This window comes from Nomascus leucogenys, chromosome 18 (genome assembly GCF_006542625.1).
Source record: "Nomascus leucogenys isolate Asia chromosome 18, Asia_NLE_v1, whole genome shotgun sequence".
NCBI lineage: Eukaryota > Metazoa > Chordata > Mammalia > Primates > Hylobatidae > Nomascus > Nomascus leucogenys.
In genome coordinates this window covers 70,614,656-70,632,679 of record NC_044398.1, presented here as the reverse complement: position 1 = coordinate 70,632,679, position 18,024 = coordinate 70,614,656, and the positions used below count along the sequence as shown (strand labels likewise).

Genomic DNA, 18,024 nt, shown 5'->3' with positions numbered 1-18,024 from the left:
ATTTTTGAATTAATGATATTTCAACTTACAATGGGTTTATTAGGACATAATCCCATTGTAAGTTGAGGAGCATCTGTAATTATAATATCAGATATTGATAGCTTCTATTGGTAAGTAACTTCAATATTTCCCACCCTTTTTTTAAAAGCTTGATGAGCATACAAATAATAAATAATTAATGTTTCTAGTAGAAAAGAGGTAAGTAACAGGAACAGAAATCTTGGACCATCTTAAACGAACCAATGGGAATGTCACCATGCACATCCTTCCAAACTTTGTTTCAAGCTATTTCATGTCAAATTTATGCTTATACAAGTGGAATAATATGTATGTTATGTCTTACATTTTGTGGAAGTCTTGACTTATGGAGGGTGAGCATTTAGTCTATTTTAAACTACCTTAGGAAAATGATCTAAAGCATAGTGAAAAGAACAATAAAGCAAGAGGAATGAAGTATTAGTTTAATGAAATTGTTTAGTGAAATAATGCCAAGGACTAATATATTGAAGAGATATTTCTTCAGCTTGGCATGATTTCAGGAAGCAAGCGGGTGCATTTAATAAATTAAATTTTTATTTAATTATTTATTTTTATTTACTTATTTTTTTTTAAAGATGAAGTTGTGCTGTCACTCAGGCTGGAGTGCAGTAATGCGATTACAACTCACTGCAGCCTTGAACTCCTGAGTTCAAGCAATCCTCCCACCTCAGCCTCCCAAATAGCTGGGACTACAGGCATGTGGCACCATGCCTGGCTAGTCAAAAAACCAAAAAAATGTTTATCGAGATGGGGTCTCACTTTATTGTCTAGGCTGGTATTGAAATCCTGGCTTCCCACCATCCTCCCACCTTGACCTCCGAAAGTATTGGGATTACAGGCATGAGCTGCCATGCCTGGCCTGGCCTTGCTTTTTTATTTTTTAGCTTTTATAGCTCCATACCCTCTAATGCCACCACAGTATGATGAGTGGAAATTTGGATACCATGTTTAGCACTGATTTTCTCCCTTGGCGAGGAGGCACCACTATCACGCTATGTTGAGTTTTTGGCAGCCAAGATCAGAGGGACTGTCTTGTAATGGCCCCATCCCTGAGATCTGTGGGAATAACCCAGGAGACAGGCACTGACTGCTTCCAGGGGAAGCAGCAATCAGTGCACTGAATTCCTTACCAAGCTGAGTATCACTGAACTTCAAAACTGTGCCAGAGGAGTAGAGTTTTTTTAACTTCCTCTGCTCTGTCAACAGCTGACTTAGCTGATTTTTGCCTGTGATGATAATATCCAGAGTGATGACTGGATTCTCATAATCTGCTTCTCTACTGTTAAGGAGGGATTTTTACCTGATGGCATTTCTCTAATTTTACTTATTTTATTAATTCTTCTATGCCAATTACTTATAAATTTTGGCTTATTTCTGATCACACTATGCCATTTGTAAAACACGAAATTCAAATTGATTGATTGCTATAATTGTCTCCCATCCGTATTCTGGATGAATCAAAGATGAAGCTGGCAGTGTTTCTTCCCTTTGAAAACATTTGGTTCATTTTCACAAACAGAAAAATTACATGGCTTCATGGAGACATTGATGTGTTCTTCTGGAAGGGTTGGGCCTCTATTCATTGAGAATCACTAATTTAACAAAAAGCCCACAGATCATTCTATGAGTGTATGTGGGATGGGGAGGAGGAGAGAGAGAGAAGGAAAGATATGGGTTAAAATTTCATTTGAAGGAATCATTTTATTGTTGGATTAGAAACTAAAGACTGTCCATAAAAAAGAGGAACCATTCTAAAATGTTCATAACTTGCTGCATGTGTGTATTTTATTTCTTAATAAAGCTCAAGTAGTTTCTCATAAAAGTCAATGAATAGAGAGCCATTTCAGGACGTGTTTGAATTGGCCGTTGGTTGGAGTTTGGCCGTGGCAGGAAAGGACAGCTGTTTGTTGTGGGGCCTCGTCTCCATGGTGTTGGGCAGCACATCTTCAGCTCTTTCTGGGAAGACCCCAAAGTAGGAATAGACCGAGAAAAACAGCGTGAGGGCATGACTGCATGCCGGTCAGATGGAATTCAGCCTGTACTTCTCTAGCAGAGCTTCTCCAGGGGTTAGAATGTTTTGCTTTTATAGTCATCTGGTTTGTTTGTTTACTAAGGGTAGAAAGGTCCCAGCCTCACCCGAGACCTCCTGATTCAGTCTCTGTGGGGAGCTGCTTGGGAATCTGTATGTTAGAGAAGCTCCCAGGATAATTGTGATGTGTGGTCATGTTTAAGAGCTGCTAGTGTAAATAATGGTGAACAGTAGCACTGGCTGGAAGCACTGTAGAAATTGCGTGTGTGTGTGTGTATGTGTGTGTGTATGTGTGTGTGTATTGTGCAAGAGCTATGAGATAAAATCAGGCTACTGGAATTTGCCAAGCAGCAGCACGGGAGACACATTAACTAGACGCCGAGGATGTGGCCATAGACTTTCCTAGAAACTCCCTCATCTGGGGTGTGTACTTCTGGATTGCACTGACTAGTCCTGATTAAATCCTGCATGCATAGGCTCAGCGCAGGTTGGGCTCCAGAAAAGGCCATTCACAATGTTTTCTTTTAAAATTCCATATACTATTTATCTTCGATTTTCTACCTCCTGCAGGAACCCTAGATCCAACTTTCTATGGTGAGTTTGCAGGGGTTTCTGATGGTTCTCTGGTTTCATGGGTTTCCTTCTTATTTTCTACCCCTTTTATTTGGAATGTCAACCTACAAACTTAAAAGACTGAGCAAACTTTGTAGGAAAACTACGGAAGATGGAACCATATATGATGCTTTCTATTATATGCCCGAAGTCTGTTGTATATGATAAAAATGAGGTTTTATTTACTTCTTGGGTACACCAAACACAAACACTCTCTAATGAGGAAAAGAACCCAATGAGGGGGTATATGCTGGATGCCAATGGATGGCAGTGATTTATGGAACTCTGGGCTCAGTGGTAGTGAAGGATCATCATAAGGGAAGACACTATTCTACAGTTCGGTGTAGCTGGGATGACTTTATATCCTAGTTTGCAAGACAGTCCTGGCCTTATCTGTTGAGCTGGTGTCCCATCTAGTTAAGATACCTCTCATGCTTCCCAGTGTCCTGGTTGAGATAATCCGTTTATGTGGTCACCGTGAGGATAGGAAACAGAGAGAGGAGATTTTTCTTTGGATCACTGAATACTACTCATTTCATTATATGACTTATCCCATTCCAGGCTCACCCCTAACATTTGAGGGCCCAGGACAAGACCCCCCTATTCCATAACCTATTCCTTCTCTTCTTGCCCTGGCTCCACTGTGCAACTGGAGGATCCTTGTAAGAATATGTGTGGATGAGCCAGCCTGCTCATTCAACTTTATTCACACCCACATCCACTAGCTGCCCATGAACATCCCTCAGGCCTAGGGGTGTGCACATTTGTGAGTTGATCTGCTTTGGGAGGGTGAAGACCCACACAGGCCCTGGAAGCTGGTTTTGGACCTCTTGGGGCAGGAAATTCCAGGGTCATGAGTACCTGGGGAAGAGTCGAGAAGGGAAGTTGTCCCTGCAGGTGGGTGTGTATCACAGCCCTGCAGACTGCTGGTTCCATGGAGAGGCATGGCTGGAGAAGGGCAGGAAAGGGCATTCTGAAGCATCAGCCCCCTGATTAGCGATACCTGGCCCTAGAGTGGTCCTGTCCTTTTCACTCCTGCTTTTCAGAGATCCTGTTTCTAACACATCCTTGAGCATCTCAGTAAAGCAAGCTTCCTATGCCATTCTGAAGTGTTTGGGTTAAGAATGTTTCTCATGTGAATAATGCTTGGTCACCAGACTGAGGTTCAGCGTATTCTTCATCTGGTCTGATAGAAATCCCTTGTCTTTAAATGTCATATATTTAAGGTAAAAACTCTATTTTGCAGGTTGAAACAAAAACTTAAACTATATGAGTTAATGTTTTTAAAGTCAACCAAAGGGAAGGCACCTCTTCCCAGTGTGTTTCATCAATTGAAATCTGGTGAATGTTTTTTTGTTTGTTGGTATGTTCCACCATGTGTGTGAGCATGAAGGTAGGAAAACTGTTTGCTCAGTCATTTCCTCTGTGGTTTGGTTTGTTGGAGAATCAGTCAAATGGAAAGGCTTTCCTCTGATGTGATTACAGAATCAAATATTTTATAATTCCCAGATACTTCTGAATCTTGAATAATTATTAAAGTCAGTGAACACTTTCTCTTTCTTTTCCTTGACTTCCTTTGGATTGAACTAGCCCTCAGGGCAACACAATATTATTTCCCTGGGCTAGGTGCACTTTCCTCTTCATGGATTATTGGGTGCCTGTAGATAGAGTCCCCGTGCACAGCAGGCAGATTGTGCACCTCACAGTCCTGGAGGTAAATTTCACCAAGAGTATGAGTGGGGTTGTGCAACATGGTAGCCCTGCCTATGCATGTTTGGGGCAGGGATTCCTCCTAGCTGTGTATTCCCTGGGAGGCCTGATTTTCCTCCTCTTTCTCTCACCCATCATAAGCATATGGAGAAGATGGGTGTTTCAAGAGAAAAAGTTGAAAATAATGTTATTTTCTGCATTTTCTCCCATTTTTGGAGAGCACTCATTCTCCTTCTAATATTAATGTAGATCAGGAAAATAAAGGCCATCTGTTAAATAACTAACTATTATATAATAAATTATCAAACAATTACGCCAAAGGTACGTTTACTAACTCCTGTTCTATCTTGGTTGGTTGATTAGCTTTGTTGGGGGTCCAAACAGCTACAGCTTTTCCATTTTTATAAATGGTTCTGCATTTATAAAATTAGGAATGGACATTAAGCTATTAATTAAGAATGGAATTAATAGTGTAAACGGATCCTTCAAATACCCATGTGTTATTGCTCACTTTTAACCAATAAATCTTATACCAGAGTGTTCTGCCTGCTTCCAGACGAGCAACAAGACTCGTGGTCTGGTTCTTGGACTTCCCTAGTAGCATGGCCCCCAAATACCAATCTCCACTCCCGCCTCAAAAGAAGAAACCAAGAATGCCTCCTGCTCTGGGACCAGAGGAGACATCGGCCTCTGCAGGCTTGCTGAAGAAGGGAGAGAAAGAACAGCAAGAAGCAATTGAACTCATTGATGAAGCACAAAATGAAATAGACAGACTTAATGAACAAGCCAGTGAGGACATTTTGAAAGTAGAACAGAAATATGACAAACTCTGCCAACCATTTTTTTCAGAAGATGTCAGAATTGATCTTCAAAATCCCAAATTTTGGGGTAACAAGATTTGTCAACCATCCACAAGTGTCTGCACTGCTGGAGGAGGACGAAGAGGCACTGCATTATTTGACCAGAGTTGAAATGACAGAAATTGAAGATACTAATCGGGTTACAGAATAGATTTTTATTTTGATGAAAATCCTTACTTTGAAAATAAACTTCTCTCCAAAGAATTTCATCTGAATGAGAGTGGTGATCCATCTTCTAATCCACTGAAATCAAATGGAAATCTGGAAAGGATTTGATGAAACGTTCAAGTCAAATGCAGAATAAAGCCAGCAGGAAGAGGCAGCATGAGGAACCAGAGAGCTTCTTTACCTGGTTTACTGACCATTCTGATGCAGGTGCTGATGAGTTAGGAGAGGTCACCAAAGATGATATTTGGTTAAACTCATTATAGTACTACGTGGTTCCTGATATGGATGATGGAGAAGGAGAAGAAGAAGATGATGATGATGAAGAGGAGAAAGGATAAAAAGATATTGATGAAGAAGATGATGAGGATGAAGGTGAAGAAGATGAAGATGATGATGAACGGGAGGAAGGGAGAGAGGGATGAAGGAAAAGATGATTACTAGAACACTGATAGGTTCCAACTTTCCTGTTTTAAAAATTTTCTCCAGTCCCTGGGAACAAGTTCCAGTCTTTTCTTTTTCCTCTTGTGCTCTGTTGCCCTGTTCTTGAGGTCTCTTTGCTCTACACCATGGTTCTCAACTTACTGCAGAATACAATGGGAAAAGTGTCTCTATGCCTTTCTTTTGAAATTCATTTTTATCCCTTTCTGTCTGAACAGAAACTGTATGGAATCAACACCACTGAGCTCTGTGGGAAAAAAGAAAAACCTGCCCCCTTCATTCTGCTGTAAGCTGGAGGGTGCTAGGCTCCTGTATAGTAGTGCATAGAATTCTAGCTTTTTCCCTCCTTTCTCTGTATCTTGGGCTTAGAGAGTAGACCGTGTCTCTATGTGAATATGGACAGTTAGCATTTACCAACATGTATCTGTCTATTTTCTCTTGTTTAAAAAAAGAAAAACTAAAAAAAAAATGTGGATCTGAGATGTTTGGGTGGGTTAAGTGGGCATTTTGACAACATGGCTTCTCCTTTGGCTTGTTTATTGTGATATTTGACAGATATCTTTGCAGTTTAAGATGACACTTTTAAAATAAATTCTGTCCTAATGATGACTTGAGCCCTGCCACTCAATGGGAGAATCAGCAGAACCTGTAGGATCTTATTTGGAATTGACTTTCTGTATTGTAATTTTGTTCCTGCTTATTTTTAAATTTTCTTTTTGTTTCACTGTAGAGGAAAGATGATGCTCAGTTTTAAATGTGAAAAGTACAAGTTGCTTTGTTACAATAAAACTAAATGTGTACACATACACAGACGCACAACACACACACACACACACACACACACTTATACCAAAATCACACCACTTTAGTTAGTTGTCCACTGGAAAGGTGCTCTTTGTTTTCGAGCTTCAAAGAAGCTAGTCTTCTTTTATTTGGCTGTGTCTAGGGACTCCACTGAGCAGGAATGACTATTCTGATATTTGCTTGTTACATATTTGGTTTTCAGAGGTGGCATATTGAGGAGGTGCACTTATGGATTGCAGCATAAGTATCCATGGGTCCTGGTGTGTGGTGCGTGTGTTCACTCATTATCTTGATGTGCTGCTCACTACCACGTCTCTCCTTACACTACTGGAAACTTTCATTCTTAATAATTTAATTTATCCCTAGTGACTCCAGCCTCCCATGACAGACTGAAAAACCAAACTTGATGAAGTCCAGATATATTTTAATTCTCTTCTATCAAGCCCAAGGGAGAATTTCTTAGTGACTATGCTGACTTACGTGTCTTGAAAAAACTTTAACTGTGGGAATTTTGATGTATAATGAAGCCAGGAGAGGGACACGCTTCATTCCAAAATGCTGCAAATAGAATTTAAGCAAGCAACATGACACACATTCTTTGTTTGTTTTGCTTTTTTTTTTTTTTTGCAATGAAATATCACTCTGTTGCCCAAGCTGGAGTGCAGTGGTGCCACCTCGGCTCACTGCCACTTCTGCCTCCTGGGTTCAAGTGATTCTCCTACCTCAGCCTCCCAAGTAGCTGGGACTACAAGCACGTGACACCATGCCCAGCTAATTTTTTTGTACTTTTAGTAGAGAGGGGTTTCACTGTGTTGGCCAGGCTGGTCTCAAAATCCTGGCCTCAAGTGATCCACCCACCTTGGCCTCCCAAAGTGCTGGGACTACAGGTGTAAGCCACTGTGCCTGGGCATGACACATATTCTTAACTATTCTCCAAAAGGGAGAACACTAGAAAAGTGGCAATTTGAAAATAGAAACTGTCCCGTAGCAACTGGATGGCTCATAGCTCCAGTGGTTCTGATAAGCCCTCAGTGGAGAGCCTGATACATATTAGGTGCTCAAGAAAATATTTGTTACTGAATAAACAAATCAATCGGATCTTGTTCAGAGAAATTCCAAAGCAGAGAAAATCTGCCACAAGTGCTCACATCAACCATGCCTATTAAGCGGCACCGTGTTGTTTGCGCTCGCAGAAAGGGATTTGATTTGGCATTTCTGAAACAGGCCCCCATCTTACAGACGGCATTGAGACTCAGAAGAGTTACTTTCCTCACAGCTACAAAGCACTAGAACTAGAATAAGAATGTGTGCTTTCTGACTCTGAGTCTAGGATTCTAGGACTTCAAGGGTTTCCTATCTGTTTGAAGTCATGGGGCAGAACAATATAAAGGAGTAGCTGGAAAAACTGAAATGAAATTACTATTCACTCTTACATAGGAAGAATAAAGATAACTCTTGAGGGCCCTGATATATTATAGTAATAAAAATAAGACTGAGGTAGCAGAAGCACATGGACATGCAGGGAACACTTCCAAACATCCTTCAAAAGGCCTAAGTTCTAAGGACAGGAAACATGAGGAAGCAGAGAAGGAAGGAAATGTGTCTAAATTCTTCCGAGCTGTTTCTTTTACTATGCAGGTCAAGCCTTCTATCTCTTAATCAGAATTTCAGGGAAAGCTTATGGCAGATGAGACTTTTGGAGGTACATTAGAAAACAGGAGGGAAAAAGGCCTTATTACTCACTGATTTGTATCCTTGTGTTATTTTATAATATTATTAAAGCTCTTTCCGTGTTATATAGATTCTGTCTCTCCGCTGTACTACAAATATATTAGGACAAGCCTCTTGTCTCTTTTATATATTCCTTGTACTGTGTCTATATGTGGTGGGCTCTCAGTTGAGCAGGCTGTTCAGTTTATTTGAAGTGTTCCAAGGAGCTTGTGTGCCTCCACTGCTCTGACCTCATTTTTGCAATGTTAATTAAGTTGGGTAGATGACCTATTCCACTGATAACACTCACTAGCTCACTGGCATATGGTAAGTAGTTTATTCTCTTAGTTAGTTGACCATGACCAGATTAAAGCCCAAAAAGATAAGTAAAAAAAATTCAGGTGGTAGAGAGTGGGGAACAGACGTATAGGACACTGTTTTGGGAAAGTGGATCTTCTTGTGTTCCTACAGAGGATAACTCGGGTATGTCAGGATGAGGTATTACAAGAAGAGAGAACAAGAGAGAAGGCTCACCATTAAATCTGGCTTCTGGCCGTGGGTCAGCTTTGCATGATGTTTTGTAGGCTGAGGGTAAGGAAGGAGAAGTTGAGACAAAAACTTTACTCTCTGTTTGGTCACTGAGAGCAAAGGTTCTCTTTGTGCTAGCTTATTCTTAAGCAGTATGCATGAGGTGTTTAGGGGTTTATTGCTGAAGAAAATTCATCCTCTTGTGCTAATTGGGCAGGGATTCCAGAGTATTAAAACCAAAATCATTTGACCACCTGAGTTATAGTAATTTTAGTGCTTAGGTTGTTTATTTTCACTGTATAGCACAACCAAATACTATTCAGTCTGGCTGCATGGAATGAGATATGGCTAATTAGATTTCCTGGCTAACCTAGGTTAAGGCAGAAATACCATATTAACAGTAGCACCCTTAAACCTGGGGAAAGAGGCTCTTCCCTCATGTTACTTGCTTTAGAGGGCCCTGCTGGTCTTCCTCCACTGTGCCATGTCTTATGGGGAGAGGATTCTGCAGAGCCATGTGGATATTGTCAATCCAAAGCACCCCATTCCCTCTTCTAAACCATTTGGTACCCCACAATTCCTACCTAAGTGATCCCAAGATGACTTCCAGGGCCTACATGGGTCTCTCTTGGGGTCTCATCAACCAAAGGTGAACCGTACCACTTGTGTTGAGCACTCCTAGGACCAAAGAGTGTGGGGCTGTGTATGAATCTTAGATGTGTGGGCTGAGGTGTCCTCGGGAGTGTGTGCAAGGCCCCTCACTGCAGAAAAGAACCGAAGGTGGGGAAGAGAAGAGAAGGGAGTGGGCTACTGGCTGGAGACCCCTGGCTCCAAAAATTTTAGGCATGGGCTGACATTTCAAACTCTCCAGTGGGAAACCATTTAGAGCAGTCAACTCACATTGACTACGAAGTGCAGGCACTACTTTGAGTAACTAGGCTTGATCGCAGAGGTCCTCGCATGGCCTCCTGGTCTGCATGTTGAACAACAGTGGTTATTGTTCTCTGGACGCTAATGCTGTAGGTACTAGATGTGACTGTTCTCCAGAGACATTCCTAAGGAGCTGCTAATGGTGGTGGTGGTAATTGCTATTATTATTTCATGAACATTGAAATCGTTTATTTTTTTTTGTAAAATTGTCTCCTTGAATACTGGACTGTAAAGGTGTGTGCATGTGTTCTAGCAAATTGAGAATTCTCGTTAATTGAGTTCTGGTTATTTAACTTTTTACTGTAGTTTGTACTTGCTGCTTGTTCAGAGTCTAGGCAATTTTACATGGGCATATTTTATCCTTTCTCCCTATCTCCATTAGTCTTCAAGATCAGGAAGATGATTTATGTCATTTTAAAATAGAGCCTTCCTCTGTCTCTCATTTTCCTTCTTCTCTCTCTCTAAGGTATATTGTTGCCTACTATATCCTGTGCCCTGTGCTAGAATTTCTCTTGTGCTAATATTTATTGATAACATATGATGGCTTAAAATGTCATCTAGTGTTTAGTAAATTCATAAAAGAAAATAACTTTGTTCCCTCACAAATTTTTACAGACATTTAAAATTAGCACTTCAATATCCAAGTATTTTGCTTTTTCTTTTCTAGAGAGAAACTAACACCTGTAGGTATTTGTTGACATGCAAAAAATGCACGCAAGAATTTCAACATTTTATACCCTATAATTGGTTGTATACTATTAATTAGACCTCTTCGTTAGCTCTCTTACTGTATACACTCTTCTGTTTTCCCAAATTCTCTCTTCTTTCTCTAAATTCTTCACCCTGTTCCCCACCCTTTCCCTGCCTTGTCTCTGGGTTTTTGTCTCTCTTGCCTCGTTTTTCCTTCTTTCTCTCTCACTTTCTTCCCTCACCCCTTCTCTCTTGTTTACACTCCCCACTCACGTATTTGCCGTTTTGTCTTTCTGTTTATATCTACCAGGGGAAAGACCAACCATCTTTATTTTTAAATTTTATTTTACTTTAAGTTCCGGGATACATGTGCAGAATGTGCAGGTTTGTTACATAGGCAAACGTGTGCCATGGTGGTTTGGTGCACCTATCAACCCATCACCTAGGTATTAAGCCCTGCATGCATTAGCTATTTATCCTGATGCTCTCCTTCACCTCACTGCCTCCAAACATGCCCTGGTGTGTATTGTTCCCCTCCCTGTGTCATGTGTTCTCACTGTTTAGCTCCCACTTACGAGTGAAAACATGTGGTGTTTGGTTTTCTGTTCCTGTGTTAGTTTGCTGAGGATGATGGCTTCTGGCTTCATCCATGTCCCTGCAAAGGACATTATCTCATTCCTTTTTGTGGCTGCATAGTATTCAATAGTATATATGTACCACATTTTCTTTATTCAGTCTATCATTGATCGGCATTTGGGTTGATTCCATGTCTTTGCTATTGTGAATAGTGCTGCAATAAACATACGCATGTGTGTATCTTTATAATAGAATGATTTATAATCCTTTGCGTATATACCCAGTAATGGGATTGCTGGGTCAAATGGTATTTCAGGTTCTAGATCCTTGAGGAATCACCACACTGTCTTCCACAGTGGAACCAACCATCTTTTAAAGTAACAAATGACATCTAAGTGTGAAGTCCCAAATCAAAGAGCTAGAGAGTCATACAGTTTCAGAGTTGTGGCAGTTTTGATGATTGATTCTCTGGCAGGGTCCTCCTCACTTTGTACCTGAAAATATAGGTCTAGTGAATTATATCACTTGTCCAAGCCCACACAATGACCAGGCTTCCTAGCTGTGATTTATCAGTCCAGTCCTTTTCTTAAAAATAGTTTGTGAATACATGCAGGTAAAAATAATAAATAAGCCATCAAAAGTTACAGACATGTGTGTCTGCTTCTATGGTGCCAAGGAAAGAATACAAGGGGGAGGCATGAACATAAAATAACACAGGTGCACTTATACGTTGTTTCTTCAAAAGATCATGAAAAGACAGCTTAGAAGTTGCCAGTAAGAACTATGACAAACAAGCTCAGACAAGTTACTGCAGAGAGGAGTGTACTTAAAGTTAGAAAGCAGAAGTACACTTGTCAACAGGCAGAAAACGAGGAGCTATTGACCTTAAAATTGGAAAATGTGATTCAAAAAAAAAATAAAGAAGTTGATCCTTCTTGATTTTTCTTGTTTTGAAATTTATGGCAACCAGTACAACAAACCTATTTTAATGTATTAATTAAAATTAGTATACTGTGATTTACTTGGGCTAATATAAATGTAAAACCCTTTAAGCTGGACCAGCTGTAATTATATTCCCAAAGATTTGGTTTTTATCATTATTTACAGCTAACAAGACATTTATGATCTCTTTTTGGTTGTCTCTGGTGAAGCATTGTTGGCAATGCTTTCCTGACTTGAAATTCTCATGTGTGTTGAAATCAAATTAGGAAAATGACTAAGTAAATAACTTATCCTAAGAGTATAATCTCTCCTTTGTGACATAAATTAGAAATCCATTCACATCTGTGGAATAATTCCCAGTTTTGCGACTAAATAATCTGATATGCACAAGCAAACATGCCAATCTTTTCTCAGTCTAGGAGAATTTGGTCACTTTATATTTGAAGAAAACAAGCTATATGTGCTTTTAAATAGATGTATTGTTTCCTCAAAATTGGATTATAAAGAGCTGATCTGAGCTGCAATCAGATGGATAATTAAACAGCAAAGGTAAGAGGCCTCTGACTGCGCATGTTTACAGTGTTAATCGAAAAAATAAAAATATGATTTTTAATCCTAAAGGTAATTTGACCAATGCACATGTACAATGATGTAAGGTTCTCTTACTTTCCATTTTAATCTCAGGATTGTGGAGGCATTTGAACCTAGGTTTCTCACAGAGAATGGATGAAGTTTGACTGGAGAAATCTGACCACATTTTATGTTTTTCTGGGGTGTGTATAGTTGAATGAAAACATGAAGAAGCTACTTTTAAACAATTTTTTAATTTTGTTTTTTCTTCCTTCAGCTATAATGCTTTATTTTCTCAGATCTGTTTAATCATCTGGAATACTTTTTCGAGTGATTTTTAAAATGGCAAGAGATGTTCCCTCTTCCATAATGTAGCTGTTGCCTCTGAAATGCCATAGGTGTTTGAATTTTTTAAATCCTCATTTGTGGCAGTTATACGTTTTGCTTCATGTTATAGTAATTTGGCATGGAAACATATCTTCTGTACCAAATTTTAAACTCTTTGAGGACAGGGTTCATATCATTGTCTTCTTTACCCTGGGCCTTTCATTGGGTTGGTGAAATGTTTGTGGAATCGGCGAATGAAGATAAGACATACATTGTCTTCTGAGAGTGGGCAGACATGTGGCGGGCTGTTGCTGGATAATGTGCTCATAATGTCCTGCAGATTAATTTGGTTCTTTGATCGAAAATGAAGTGAAAACATGCATCTGCAGTCCAGCCTTTTCCTGGTGTTATTCAAAATGTAATTCAATGTGATCAATTACATTGAAAATAATTGAGAAATGAGATGACACTTAAATTAGTTGAAGAGAATTGTGGATTTTGCCCTTGGTTCTTTGGATAAGTAAACTTTTAGTGTTTTCTCAGATATTTACAAAATTCCAGGGGCTGTGTATTCTTGCCTATAGGACATCCAAATTCTGAGGCTTTTCTTCTTATCATTTCTCATTTAACTGCTTATTAATTCTTTCCAAGAGAAGGAATAAGAAACATGAATTTTTGCTGTTAATTGAACCTTCCCTTAAAACTGTTTGGACTGTCTTTTGGGCTGTTGAGAAAAGCTATTTGGTCACTTTTCCTGGTTTTTTGAGAGTCCAGGTAGAGGAGTTCTTTATTATTGTTATTACATAGTTAATAATAATATTTCTGTTTCGCTTTTACATAGTATAACTTTTCAACAAACCTGGCAAAACATCATCCAGGCATTCTGGTCACTAAAGATCCTGTTATCAGTTGTGCTGCAAGACATTGTTGAGCTGATAGTGTAACTGGTCCAGTTTCCCCCTTTTGTCTCTGTAGAGAGTTCAGCAGCATAGCAGAGGGTCCCATGGAAGTAGGGATAAAAGGGAATTCTTCTTTGCCTTTTAAAAATCTCTCAACTCCATTTAAACTTCTGCAAGTTTTCCTCCTTGGGAGATATGGAGTGGTTCCAACATCCTTAATATCAGTTGCCTTTTGGTCAAATTCAACCTTTAATCCCTTCTAAGAATGGGAAAATAAAGACATCTATTATGACGTCCCAAAGGCCTGTAGTTATTGAGAGAGCTGGCAAGACTAGAATTATAACTTGGGCCTCTGCTATTATGAATATATTGCTTGCTGTGAACTCACTTGGAGTGAACTTGTGTTATTGTAGAAGTAGCAAAGAGGCCAAAAAAGAGACAGGGGCAAAAAGACATGATCATCACAAAGAAAAGATACATGTTTGAGCTGATGGATATCCCAATTTTCCTGATTTGATCATTACACATTGTGTACAGGTATCAAAATATCACATGTACCTCCCAAATATGTACAACTATTATATATCAATAAAAACAGTTTAAAAAGTGATCAAAAGCAGTAGCAGAAATATATTCCTTATGTAATTTTCATCACGTTTGAGCATCTAGGATTTTTGACAAGACACTGGGCTTCCGTCTACCATAGGGTGCTTAGGAGGCCTAGTGATCTCTGAACTGTGGGGTATCAGTTCAAGAGTCTGCTCCAAGAATACGTTAAGTGCTTACTTAATGCAGAGCACTATCTTCAATGCTTTGAAGATTCTAAGTTCTACTTTTGAACCATCTTCTATGTTGGGCAATTTATTTTTATGATTTTTGCTTCTGCTTGTCATTTATATGTAGGTGACAGTAATAGTAATGGCCTGGTAACCTTACAGGGAACTGCAGGTTGATGGTGGGGAAGCATCTTATTCTAATATACCCACATATAGACATAAAGATAGCATTTATATATTTGTAGTGAAATCATTGGTTCATCCTATTTTCTGCAGGTGAAGATAGATATCACCATGTATATGGCCAATTATCTGTATCCAGTTCAATTTGGCCAGGTCAATGAAACTTGTATTTATGTCATACTCTTGTATCGTGGGAGATAGAAGAAGTGTAATAGTGCCCCTAATTTACTTTTGGTAAAATTGAGGTTAAGTGATTTTCCCAAATTTATTTTGATATAAAGTAAATTGCAGATACAAGTTTTTCGGTCCCTAACCTTGTGTTATTTAATTGTTCCACAAAGAATGCTGCATATTAAAATTATCGTTTTAAATGGCTCACTCAGTCCTTTTGTCCCTCCCTTCTCCAAGTAAAACAACTAACCTCTGTTTTTCAGTTTGCTGTGAATTCAGTTCATCCAAACTAGGCTGGGGATAGGTTAATTAAATAATTATATAGTGATTAACATGGGGTTAGAATTTATGTCACATTGGGGCAAAACCACCTTTTGAATACCTAGAAGATAGTGAAAGGTACTTGATATTAACATTATCATGAATATCAATCACAGATTTAGAAGTCTTTTGATATATATGAGCTAAACATGCGGTTGAATCCCCACCAATCATATCTTAACAGATTTTTTAAAAAAGATAAGTCTCTGAATCAGCTGGTTTATTTTATTTGTCTCTTTCTCATAAAAATGACAATAAAATTATGGTATGTGAACTTCTGATTATTTAGATTCCAGCTAAACAGGATTTTACTTTAGTTTCTTTTATTATGAAGAGAGAGAATAATGGTTTCTTATTTTTCAATTCCATTTAGAAGGAAGTTGTTTCTTTCAGAACACCAAATGAAGCTTTCTTGCCGGCCGTCCTATAGGACCTTTGCACTTGAATCTCTGGTTTCTGAATTGGGGACGTTTTAAAATCCTAAGATTTTTCCAAGTGATCTTTAAAAATGGGATCTAGGGAGATTTTAACAAATTAATGGTTTCTGTGTTTAACTCTTTTAAAACATATTTTCACGATCGTGTGTGTGTGTGTGTGTGCGCACGCGTGCAGGCAGGTGGGGGGGTGGGTGAACGGGGATATGGGGAGAACAAACAATAACCAAAGAAACAATAGTGGAACTTAAAAATATTTTCTACTAACTTATTTGCTAATAATTATTCAGGCAGCTTTATGAAAGCTCTTTGGAAATTCTAGAAGTGTTTCCATTTCAGGCTTAATATATTTGGATCATAAATAAATATCAGATACCTTTTGGAGGCATTAGAAACTAAACATTATGCAAAGGCTACCCTCTGTTGCGTCAGGAGCTTGAATTGTTTTCATTAAAATATCTGCTATGAAAGCACTGAGATTAGATGGGATGTTAGCTCCCCTTTTTCCTGCTATCAAATGTCAGAGATTTGTATTGTTGGTAGAAACTGAGATTTCATTTTCCTTCATCCCATTCTGATGCTGGCTTCCCTGAAGCAACACTCCTGTTCCAGATTTTTATGCTCGAGGTAAGTCAGAAAAGGAGTAATCGGCGAGGCGTGAGTTTGTTGATGAAATGTGGGCGAAAACCAAATTGACGTCTTCAGAATGAAAGTGTACGTCTTTGTTTGAATGTGTGAGAAAGAAAAACGCTGAACGCAGTCTAAACCTCCTGCTGGTGTGATTATTGAGTAGTGTTGATGGTCAAAATATGAATGAAGGTTTTTCTGTTGCAAAATGCTTTATGTTATGTGCAGGGCAGACATCTGTGTGCCTGCCTTAAATTTATGAACTAATAACATTCTGTTCCAAGAAATCCTGTCAGATCTTTAACAGTACCATTTTGTTCTGAGTTATTCTGGTAAATGGATGATTTTGCTTTTAAGTAATTATTTTTTGAATTTCTAAATATAAAGTCACATATGGTTTAATGTATGGGGAGGATGCCTTTATCGTCAATGAAAACTTTCAGAATTGACTAATTGCATTTTAACAAAATATCATTCATTGTTTTCTTCTATTTGGAACAGATGTAAATGTCAACAAAATAGATTCAAGCAAGTTTTATGAGTGAGATTACAGATAAATGATAATGAGCAAAATCATGAGAAAACCCAACCCAAATAATTGAGTTAGACTATACTATAAACAAAGTAAATTTAAAAACATATATCCGCAAAGAACTGCGGCCAGTAGGAGAGATACTCTCTGAGGCTACCCTCCTAGTGTAGTAACAGTAATTCTGCTGAAACCAATTAGGCACTGTTGAGGGCAACTTCTCGCTGCCCATGAAGGGACTGGATCCTGTAGCTTGGTGTCCTTGTCAAGTCCTCAGTGTGTACTCAGCTTGCCCCTGCTAATACACACTGGTCTTAAATAAAACAGAGTGGCAAATATTTAGAGTGAGTTTTATGTGTCTTTGGGATTTTTCCTTCCCCGCCATTGGTAAATAGCACGTTTCCTCTGCAGATCTGTGACCTTTGAGATAACTTCCCTTGTTAAACACACACTCATCTGTGTGGGTGTTTGTTTTCTTTCTTTTTTTTCAAAAGCTATTCCTTCTTTTCTACTTTATATTCAGTTGCTTTCAGCACAGAGTAAAGTCTTCTGATGAATCTCTTGTCTGTAGTTTTGAAAGGAGGGAATGAGAAGCAAAGGAATTAGCAATCACAAACATAAACCTACAAAGGCAAACTAAGTAGAGACATGTTTTTCCGTTGCAAATTATGCTTAACTACTGTAGGCTGTAATACCTACGCTGACATATCTCTGAATAAAATGTAAGTTGCTTGAGATACTATTCTGAAGCATGTGATACGGTTTTATTGATTGATAAATTTATCCATATGATGATAGTTGTAGATTTTCAGAGGCCCCATATGGACCGTTTGAAATGAAAATGTTATATTGGCAATGGATGAGAACATGCCACTTGCCCTGCTCCATGCAAACTTTGATTCCTAGGAATCAGCACATGTTAGAGAGCTGGAGGCCACCGTATGGTGTGCAAGTGCTCCTGTGCTGAAGTGACACCAGAACAATCACCACATTGCCATCGGGCCATCCATCTGAGGCAGGGTTTTCCTCTTGTTTCAAACTGTATCATTCCTAGAGAATTTGCCAAGGCCCCCAGGGCAGTGCTGAGGCCTCCAGCGCCCCCAAATCTCTTTTTCTGTCCCTTCAACATTTTCAGATCTGACTGCGTGTAG

The 18,024-nt window shown here is 39.0% G+C and overlaps 1 protein-coding gene and 1 pseudogene across 1 annotated transcript in view; both read left to right on the top strand.

The window, feature by feature from the left end:
• PDE4D (phosphodiesterase 4D) overlaps positions 1-18,024 on the top strand; it is a 1,540,268-nt gene that overhangs the window by 22,926 nt on the left and 1,499,318 nt on the right. The window lies entirely within an intron of this gene.
• LOC105737829 lies at positions 4,969-5,859 on the top strand (annotated as a pseudogene).